The sequence below is a fragment of the Leopardus geoffroyi genome, chromosome C3 (assembly GCF_018350155.1).
Source record: "Leopardus geoffroyi isolate Oge1 chromosome C3, O.geoffroyi_Oge1_pat1.0, whole genome shotgun sequence".
NCBI classification, from domain to species: domain Eukaryota; kingdom Metazoa; phylum Chordata; class Mammalia; order Carnivora; family Felidae; genus Leopardus; species Leopardus geoffroyi.
Window position 1 is genome coordinate 147,863,283 of NC_059338.1, and position 10,630 is coordinate 147,873,912.

The window sequence follows — 10,630 nt, forward strand, 5'->3', positions numbered from 1 at the left end:
AGGGCTTGAGTCAAGAGTCACAAGCAGGGCAAGTGCGGTGGCCACCTGGTGGGAAGCGCGGATCTGCGTGAGGAATGCCCCGGGAACCTTGCCACTGGAAACACGAGGTGGGACTTGAGAAGGGGTGGGGGAGGGAGATATAGTCTGCGGGAGCCACTATGGGGATGGAGTGGGTGCTTAACCTATGGATGTGGGTAGGCTCTCCCTGGAAGAGAGTTGAGAGCAAGGGAGAGGAGAAGTAATTGACCTGGGGATAAAGAGGGACTGAGCAATGCTGAGAGCCGCGGAAACAGGAAGAGAAAAGAGATGTTGCCTGAAATGACACTAGGTAGTGAGCTTCCTGTACATTACCTTGTTTATTTCTTGCAATTTCCCTGTGAAATGGGAATGTCCCCAGTCAAGGGAGGGGAAGAGGTGGATGGTCTCTGGGGTGACCGCCACGAACACCTTGGAAGCCGATTCCGCTCTTCACGGGAAAGGCGGGATCTGGTTCTTCTCCCTCGAGGGGGGCTCCTCCCAGGCACTTGACTATCAGCATGCAGTGGGCATGGCGTTGGGAGGCTCCGGAGATCAGGTCAAAAGAGGCCATGCAGCGTCTGCTTGAGTTTCCGGGAATGTTCCCTCTCAGAATGGAGCCCACAGCGTGTGGAGAAATCCCGTGGAGATCCACACAGAGATGCTCCCGTGACGGCCCAGTGAGCTCTCAGGCCAGAACCAACGTCACTGCCAGCCACGAGCGTCGCATCTGGGCCCGTGTGCTTTAGCTCCTGTGCTGAGCTGCCTCACCCATGCCGCGGGGCTGCAAATGCACTGCTTGTTGCAAGCAGGGTCGCCTCCCTACAAAAATTGTGACCACGCACGTAGCCTGTTTGTCATGCACAAATATTTTCCCCAATGTTCAGAAGAAAAAGTATCCCACGGACAGACTCTAAAAGACTGAAAAAAACCCATTAGGATTTATTCCCCCCGCCCTCCCCCAGCAGGGGTGAGTTCGGAAACAAAAGAGCCCTTAAGATCTCTGTGACACTCCAGGGTGTTTCTGAGCAGTGGATTGGTCCCCTCAGGCCGCTGTAAAGACGCGGACAGATTGCGCGGCTTAGACAACAGACACTTATTATCTCACAGTCCTGGAGGCCAGGAGTCTGAGATCGAGGTTGGTTCTTTGTCGGGTTGTGAGGGAAAATCTGTGCTCTGCCTCTTGCCTAGTTTCTAGCAGTTTCTGGTCACCCTGGGCGTTCCTTATCTTGTAGATGTACCACCCTGATCTCTGCCTTCACCTTCACACGGTATTCTCCCTGTGTGTGTGTCTGTGTTCATGCGTTCCCTTTTTATGAGGACACCAGTGACTGGATTAGGCCCCATCTCGATGAACTTGTCTTAGCTAATTACACCTGCAACAGCCGTTATTTCCAAGTGAGGTCACGTTCCACCGGACTGGGGCTAAGATGTTGACACGTGCATTTTGGGGAGACACAATGCAGCCCATGACAAACAGCAGGGACCAAGCGTGCCCTGCATGTCACCCGAGAGGCAGGAGCTAAGTACTGTGTACAGAGAAGGGAGGGAGACGCTGCAGGGAAAGACGCCAGCAGGGGGAATTCATCTGGGCGAACAGACGACATTCCAAATGAGCAAATCACCTGTGCCAGAGCCAGGAGCAGCAGGGCCTGGGGGTGGAAAGCGGGACGTGCTGTGGGGCCCAGGGCTGGCGCTGGCATCCGGAGGGCTGGGTGGCCGCATCTTACCCAGAGATGAAGGGGTTGGATGTGAATGTCAGCCAAAGAATCTCTAGCATTTGCACGCAGTTTGTTTCTCTTTCCTTTTTAAAGATCGCGTCTTTTTGGGTTGTCGAAAAGCTGTCACCTACATATACGTCTGCACTCGATCCTTAAGAACACCTAGGCGTGGTTTCTCTTGCAGTTCGCGGGGCCGATTTTGACGCACGCCCGCTGTGAGGTCGGAACCGGGCCTGAGGACCAGGCCTCTGAGTGGGGCCGGCTTAGAGGCGTCAGGGGGACCCTCCCACTAGACCAGCGTTGCTCTGCGCGTCACTGTCCTTCCTGCTTGTGGGTGCCTGCCGAACAGGGGCGTAGGTCACCACCCCGGCCCGCAGCTCACACAGGCGGGTGTGTGGCTGTGCGGCGATGCCACCCTGATGGTCCCTCCCCTTGGGCGTTCTCCCCTATATGCTCCGTGTCACGGCGCCCCCCTGACCTACACCCACGCTTCCGTCTGTGACCCCCTGCCCGCGGCTCGCAGCTCCAAGCGCGTTTCTGCAGCTCCTTGATGAATGCTGCGTCCCATTTACCCCGGAAGAAGCCGAGCTCGTTCAGGTCACCGCTGTGATCTCCAGGCGCAGCATGGGCCCCGACACACAGTGGGGCTACTTGCAGAACGGACGAACCCGGACTCCCCTCCGAGCGCTCTGCCGAACGGCTTCCCGGGGCTGCCGTGGGTGAAGGGACCACAGCCCGGGCTTCTGCGTGGCTGCGTAGACCCGATTCCGCTCCCATCCCGTCGTGGGCTGTGCCGGCTGCCTTCTTCCCTCTTCCCCTGCACGTTGCTGTTTAGGTCAACAAGGAAGGATGGCAGAATGTTGCGTGGTGGCCATTTAGCCTGAACACATGAGCCGAGCATGATTTTCAGATACAAGTAGAGAAGTCACTAGCTGTTTCTCTCTAACGACAACCCCGGCCCAGTGGTCCAGACGTGCCGAGGCCCTGGGACGTCGCCAACGGCAAAGCCGATCCAGGCCCAGGGTTTTCTGCTGCTGACTCCAGAGTCTTTGAGGTTTCCGTGGAAACAGATGCCGGCTTGACAAAAAACATGGTGCGCTCATTTTTTCTTTCTTTTTTTTTTTTTAAATGGGAAAGGTCACTGAGCCCCGACCTTGACAATTCCATTGGCAAAGACATAAGAGGTTGCTGGCGGTCAAGTGGGGGACCACCCTCAGTTCCTTTGGTGGGAGCCTCCTTGGCCGTTCCAACCTGCGACCGGAATTGCCTGTTGCCACCCTTGTTTCTAAAAGGTGACGACAAGCAAGTATGTGCAATTTGTTCAGGGGACTCTTGGCAGAGTGCTTTCTCCTTGCTGGCTGTTGGCTCATTTTTTAAAATTTGATTCTTTCCTGGTTGGTTCCCTTCCCTCCTTACTTCCTTCCTTCCTTCCTTCCTTCCTTCCTTCCTTCCGTTTTCTTTCCTTTCCTTCCCTTTCCTTTCCATAGGACACGCCCCCCCCTCCCCGCCACCCACACACCGACTCAAAGATTTTGAAGATCTCTAAACGTCTTCTGTCTTCCCTCTGCTACCCATCCTCCACCATTCAATGTTTCACCTCTTGAGCATCCCTACCAGGTGTTCTATAGTCCCCACGGGAGATCCTGCACCACAAATTAACCCAGGGTGAACTCGCCTGAAGACTTGAAATGCCTCTCTAATGTCGAGTGGATTTTTGTCCCCATAAAGAAGTTATTTGATTTCCTTTATGCATGAAACATATATAGCTTGCTACTTACTGGGTCCCATGTTGAATCTACTGTCTTCTTTCCCCAGTGGACTCAGACTCCCAGAGAGTCGGAGATAGGAGGTACTGCATGGTTATTATTGCCACGGAACGGTGACGCGTCCTAAACATGGCCAAGGACAGGTGGAAGATGTAGATGTTCTTTAACGGTGAAGGAAACTCAGGGAAATGACTGGATACAGCAGCAGGTAGCACAGAATGCTCCAGATGGAGGTACGGCTCCCGGTTCCCCGGAGCCCCCCGCCGGGTGACCAAGGAGCTGTTCAGGTACATGCAGGGCTCCGTCAGATTCTTCCTCGCGGTGGAAGTCTCTGGGTGGTCTCTACCTCCTGGCTCATCTTTCCTCTTGGTGTAGTGGAGTCTCTAATATATGCTCGTTCACTCAGGGGACAAAGAGCAAAACCAAGAGTCCGTTTCTGCGATAACACTGTAGGTTATTTCATCCATCCAATTCTAACATCCTAACTTAGCCTATGAAACCGGCTCAGAGAGACAGCTGGCTTGCCCAAGTTCACAGTCAAGAGTAGAGCAGTTTGGTACTTCAGACTCTCATCCAGGCCTTCCTGTGCTGTGACCTCAGGCTTCTCCCCTCTGTCTGGGCCGCTCCGCTCCTACTCCGTTGGTCAACACCACTCTGCAGGTGTGGCCCTCCGGTCCCAGTGCAGAAGAGCTGGGCCAGCTCCCCAAATCCCAGGGTAGCTCTGTGCCCCGCGCAGCTGTTTTAATGAAAGCTGCCTTACAATTCTGCATCACACCGAATTCATAGATCATTATCATTTCGGTGAAAGGACTAATACTGGCTTTTAATACTCAAGTGAGCCCTTACCAAAGATACAGTCTGGAATTGGAGATCAAGTACAGTTTCCTGATTCTTCTGAAGTTCTCACAATTTGTTGTTCCTGCTAAAATGGACTTGCACTCAAGCGCCAGCATGATATAATTGATGCAGTAAAATAGTATTACGTACACGAGTTAAGGAAAAGAATATTAGGTGCTGCGCAAATTGGGTTATTTTGCAAATTTTCTTGCTTCTTACAAATGTATAGTCTAAAATAGCATACCTTTTACTATAGGTAAGGCATCTTGCTCTTTGTCCCCTGAGTGAACTTAATTCATCTGGATGATGAACTACGAGCTACAGATCAGAGCAAAAGTAGAAAGTAGAAGATTCAGTATATGTCAGGGGTAAGTTCAAGTCTGTAGAGAAAGGAAGCGACTGCCATTCCTATGTTTTTCCGAGTCCTGAACTTTAACTAGCTATGTGACATTGTCTCAGTCAATTCCTATTTCTAGATTTTGGCATTCTCCTCTAAGGCAAAGAGCTCAGTCCACGCTGAATTATAACTAAACACCTTCCTAGCTCCAACACTGCTTGGTTATGGGAGAATGCATACAAGTGGGGTGATAATTAGCTGGGGTTGGGGAGCTAGTACTCCAAAACTTGATAAGTACCTTATTGAACTAACTGGAGTCATGCTGTCGCTGGATCACTTCAGAAAGCAGGGTTGATATTTTCTTGTTGTTGGAATGGAAAATAACTTTCTATATCTGTTAAAGAGGAGGATGTCCTCATGTGCCTTTCACCCTTTCCAAACACCCACGAGTTGAGTTGTGAAGGCAGAGCTCTGCAAGGTCAGATTCACAAGGGTTAACAGATGTCAGTTTTCATATCGTGCTGTTTATGAGACATTTCATATCAGCAAGACTTCAAATGATGTTAAAAAAAAAAACCACTCTCCATGACATTATCTGGGGCTACAGAGCACTTTCTTATTTACCTCCTCAGATCAAGGAGAGGTTCCTATTTTGAATTATGTCCCCATCTTAAAAAGCAGCACTTTTACTCAAAGGACAAATTAGAAGAGAAGGATGAGTTGCCCACATTGTCATTGTGTCAACTTGATTCAAACACAGCCAATGAGATCCAAAGAACTCTGGAATGAAGGGGGCTTCAGATATCGTTCACGATATATCCCAAACCAAATAATCATTAAAAACAACAGCCAAGTAAGATGCCATTACTTCGGGGATTCATATGTTTTTAAAACAATTAAATGGTAGCCCCTATCAGATCGTTGAATATTATTTCTAAGATAGCTTTCTTTAAAAAAAAAGTTTATTTATTTTTGAGATAGAGAGAGACAGAGAGAGTAAGCAGGGAGGGACAGAGAGAGAGGGAGAGAGAGAGAATCTCAAGCAGGCTCCGCACTGTCAGCACGGAGCCCGATGAGGGGCTCAAACTTACAAACCTTGAGATCATGACTTGAGCCGAAACCAAGAGTCGGACACTTACCTGACTCAGCCACCCAGGTGCCCCTAAGGTAGCTTTTAAAAGCTAGTAGCTCACTGAATAGAAGCAGATGACGTGATAGAGAGGACACAGGAAGGTACATCATGGTTTCCTGAATTGGCAGGCAGGTGTATTGATCTTGTTTCTAGCTTCTGTAAACTTGATGCTTTAACAGCCGCCCTACATACATACACCAGACATGCCTTGTTCAGGACAAACCAATAATATGCCTGAGTCACTTTGCCTCTGGTTTCCCTCTCTGCCCCTCCCCCACCTTGGGAAGAGTTCTACACCAGGAGGCACATTTTTCAAATACAAACCTCACCAATCCAGAGTCTACATCCCCAACCACCTCTCTTATTGGGCTCTCACACTCCAGGCCATGATACACCTGCCCGAATCACCCCAGGGCTGGATATCAAACAATTAGGACAGCCCCTATACCCCAAAGCCTAATGAAATTATTCAAACTAGACAACCCTAAGCCTGCCTTGCCTGCTTCTTCCTGTGGCAACTTCAGTAAAGGCTCTGGTACAGGGTTTCTCCCTCTGCTTGGGGACCAACCCTCAGGGTTCCCTGCACGAATCCTGGCATGGTATGTGTTTCCTCTCTTGGAATCTGTGAATATAATTCGCCGTCTTTTCTATGACAATTGCCTCCTGCTGTGTTGGCCTAACTACACCTAGATAATGGTAAAACCTATTAAAATGCAGGACAAGTGGTCTAAAAGAAGCTGAAGACCCAATGCTTATAAAGTGCAGAGTGATCTCGAACACCCTGGCACAGGTTTTTCTATCTATTAGCCCCGGGCTTTGTCCCTGCATGGTACTCTAGGGAGATGTGTAGTCGAATGTGGAGAAGAAATCTACTTGTAGGCGCATGGACGTGTTGTGGACATTGCTAGACTCTTTTTGCCTACCTATCTTGCTTGGGCATTTCCAGTCCTTCATCTGGACATTTCCAATAACTGCAGTTCAAAGCCCTGGTATTTCCAAGAATATGTCACCATATTCCAAGAAATCATCACCACCGCTCTGCTCTGTGTGACTGCCATGACATTGAAAGTGCTTGACTTCAATTTCACGTCCCACGAGCTGGGACCATGATTGTTCCACAGACGTGTTCCCAAGCTCACTGTGATGTCTCACACAGGGTTGGTACTGGCTAGATACCAGTTGAACAAATAAATGAGTGGATCATTCAGCTATTAAATCAGGCTGTCTCAAATCCATCCAAAAGTTTATATGGATTAGGGACAAAGAACGTCATAAGTTTCTATGGCAGACTGAATAATGGTCTCCCCAAAGGATATCTTCGTTCAAATTCCCGAACCTGTGAATGTTACCTTATATGGCCAAAACGATGTGATTTTGCTTTGCAGATGTGATTAAATTAAGACCTGAGAGGGGGAGATTATCCTGCATTATTTGGGAGCCCTAAATCCCATCACAAGTGTCTATAAAAGAGAGGCGGAGACTTGAGGATTTAGGATACTTTAACCCCTACCATTATTACTCCATTCCAATACTTGTCAATCTGTCGTTTAGATATAAAGGAAGAAATTCTTTGAGATTCATCTTTGATCATTACATGGTGATTATATTTAGTTACTAACTGAGTTAGCCCTAGAAAAGATGATTCAAGAAAAAGTGTTGAGGGATGCCTGGGTGGCTCAGTCGGTTAAACTTCCAACTTCAGCTCAGGTCACGATCTCACGGTTCGTGAGTTCGAGCCCCGCATCAGGCTCTGTCCTGACAGCTCAGAGCCTGGAGCCTGCTTTGGATTCTGGGTCTCCCTTTCTCTCTGATTTGTCACCAGCTCATGCTCTGTCTCTGTCTCTCTCTTCTCGAAAATAAATAACAAAACACATTTAAAAAAGTGTTGAATCTAGCGGGATGATTGTTGAAATTAAAGTGTGCAAAGTGGATTTCTAATAAAACCTTATTTAATCTCAGTGAAGACATGATCATTTTGTTTTATATGGTATTTTCTTGCTTTTTTTTGTTAATTAGTTTATTAAGGTACCACTAATGCTTGTTGTCATTGTTGTTCTTTTTAAGTTTTTATCTAAATTCCAGTTAGTTAACATACAGTGTAATGTTAAGTTTCAGATGTATAATATAGTGACTGCACACTTCCATACAACACCCAGTGCTCATCGCGATAAGTGCCCTCCTTACTTGTTTTTTAAACAATCCAAGTAAGATGAGCAGAAGCTTACAAAATCTTAATAAAAAGCTGATCCTAAATGTGAAAAACACTTAGCGAAAGGGTAGCAGTATATCTTATCTAATCATTTGGGTATGAAATGTTAGCATTCTTGGAGTTAGATTCACCAATATGCCCAAATCATATCCTGTATTTTTCTTGTCTCCTAGGCAACTGCTAGAGCACCTTTGAATTTTCGTTGAAAAAAAAAAATCAATGCATTGTAGAACAAACTCACAGTCATCAAGATAGAGCGTATGATTGTTTCGCCATTTTAAATAACACAAGTTGGTCACACGGATTACATAGAATGGAAAAACTGGTGCAGAAATATGGCTTCAAGAAATGTGACGTCAATATGCTCTGCTTTGGTGAGAGTTATAAACACAACTTCGCTATTTTACATTTCTTTCCTTAATATAGAATTTTATAGAAACTTCTTATCTGGGATGTTCTTTTTGCCAAGAAGCTGAGTTGCTAGCTTATTCTCTGGTCTCACTAGTCTTTATCCTCTACCCTCTGTTCAGGCTCTATCCAATATCTTGCAAAGATAACATGTGTAGCCGAGGTTCTATATCCTCTGGTTAGAGAAGTTCCTGCAGAGAGCAACTATTTTTCTTCGGTAAGGAAGGTCAAAATGCCTCTTTCCTCTTAAAGTGAGATTAACCTCCAATCCGACATCCTTACAGGATACTTTTGTGCCCAGGCAGTTGATGTCTGAAAGGTCTCCAATCTGAACGTACCTTACTTTTCTTCTTTTAGTCAGCTCCAGTGGAAACTTGCTGCTTCAGAATACGCTTCTCATAAGCTTTGTTTTACGTTTATGGAGCTTCCTAGGAAGACAGCTTATGCTTTAGCTGCAAGGTAAAGTAGATAGCCCGTGCATGTATATATCTTCTCAACCAATTGATGTCTTTAATAGCATTTCCATCAGTGTTATAGGTAGAAACGTTAGTACCGAGAAGGCTGATGGGAGTAAAAGGTACCTTCTAGATTTCTGGCTAAGACACCTGATGAGCAGTTGTGATATCCACTGGTGGTGGGGGACACGACGCGAAGCAAGTTTCCAGGAGAAAATGGTGAATCGTGTTTCGACGCATTGAGTTTGCGTATGGGGGACAGCTGGAGCTTGCAAATCAATGCCATTACCTAACAGTGGGGTGTAGGTATGAGGAAGGAAGATCGCCTATCACTGGATCTTGAGGCACATCCAGGGCAAGAAAGGACCAGTTGAAGGAGGAGGCATCTATATCAGAGTGAGAGTGGCGAAAAAGAAAGGTGAAATATCTCATTCATTCACTCATTCAACACACAGTACTGAGTGCCTAATATGTGCCGGGCATTGAACCAAGAGCCGAGTCTTTGGAGAGGCATCGCAAAAGCATAAAATTGACCATGTGTTAAAAAGTAGAAAATGGCCGGATAACTGCATTTTGGACCTCGCGGTCACTGGTGACTTTAGGAAGAGGGGTTTCGCTGCGGTGGTGGTGGGAGTGGGAGCCAGAGGGTGGAGGTTCGAAGATGAAGCAGGAGATAAGCAAATTGGACAAGGAGTGTGAATAGTCTTTCGGTGAGTTTTGATTGTGATTGAAAAGGACAAATGGTGAAGGCACTCTGGGATGCCAACCTCAGCAAAAGCAGTACAAAACTGGAAAAACTGTCAAAAACAGTATTTTTAACCAAATCCTTGCGGCAATCTGGGGAACTCTTATCCAAGAAGAATGCCGAGTCTTGCTAACAGCAGAGAACTTTGTGGGATTCTTCACTTCCTTATACCCCATTGCCTGCTCTACAGTTCAGCAGTAGCCTTGAAAACGAAGCCTACGTTCCTTGCACTGGAGGAAGCAGAAAGAACCCGATTCAGGAAGAAATTCAGTTATCTGTACCAAAGATGCTACGCGAGGGAGGTTCCTCAAAAACGTGGGTAAGACAACGAGTTAGTTGCTGCTGCCTAAAGTGATAGATAACAGTGGGGGCAAACAATAGACTAAGCAAAGAGCTTAGGAGGAAAGCCTGGCGAATGAGATTTTTAAAAGAGGTTTGAAAAGTTCTAACCTATTCCTGAGACTCCAGAAGCGCATGCATATACCCAAGGGCTGTGCTGATACTCAGGAAACTCCTGAGAACACCCTTTGCTCTCAATTCTGGCTGACCTTGAGGCTCTGTGGAAGTGGAAGTGAATAGCCAGACAGAGTTGTGAACCATCTGGCTAAGTGTTGGAGTTGTACCCCAACTTGTGCGGAGAGCCCCTCAGCAAAGACTTTACAACATTAGATCAGAAAAATTGCTAAATAAACAAAGAACAAGAACTTTTGTAAAAAGCAGTGACAAGACTCTTGGGAGGAATGAAACTATAACTTCCAAAGTAGCCATAGTCTAATATTAAAAACATCCAGTTTTCTTTTTTTTCTTTAAAATTTCTTTAATGTTTATTTAAAAAAAAAAATTTAGTGTTTATTTATTTTTGAGAGACAGAGAGAGACAGAGCGTGAATGGGGAGGGGTAGAGAGACAGAGGGAGACACAGAATCCGAAGCAGGTTCCAGGCTCTGAGCTGTCAGCACAGAGCCTGACACGAGGCTCGAACTCACAAACTGTGAGATCCTGGCCT

The 10,630-nt window shown here is 46.9% G+C and overlaps 1 long non-coding RNA gene across 1 annotated transcript; it reads right to left on the reverse strand.

The window, feature by feature from the left end:
* Positions 1 to 329: 329 nt before the first annotated feature.
* Positions 330 to 3,073, reverse strand: LOC123586290. The gene is made up of 2 exons (XR_006706717.1): positions 1,641 to 3,073; positions 330 to 936 (listed from the first exon to the last, which is right to left on the reverse strand). It is a non-coding gene; the product is annotated as an uncharacterized LOC123586290 (long non-coding RNA).
* Between the last annotated feature and the right edge of the window lie 7,557 nt (positions 3,074 to 10,630).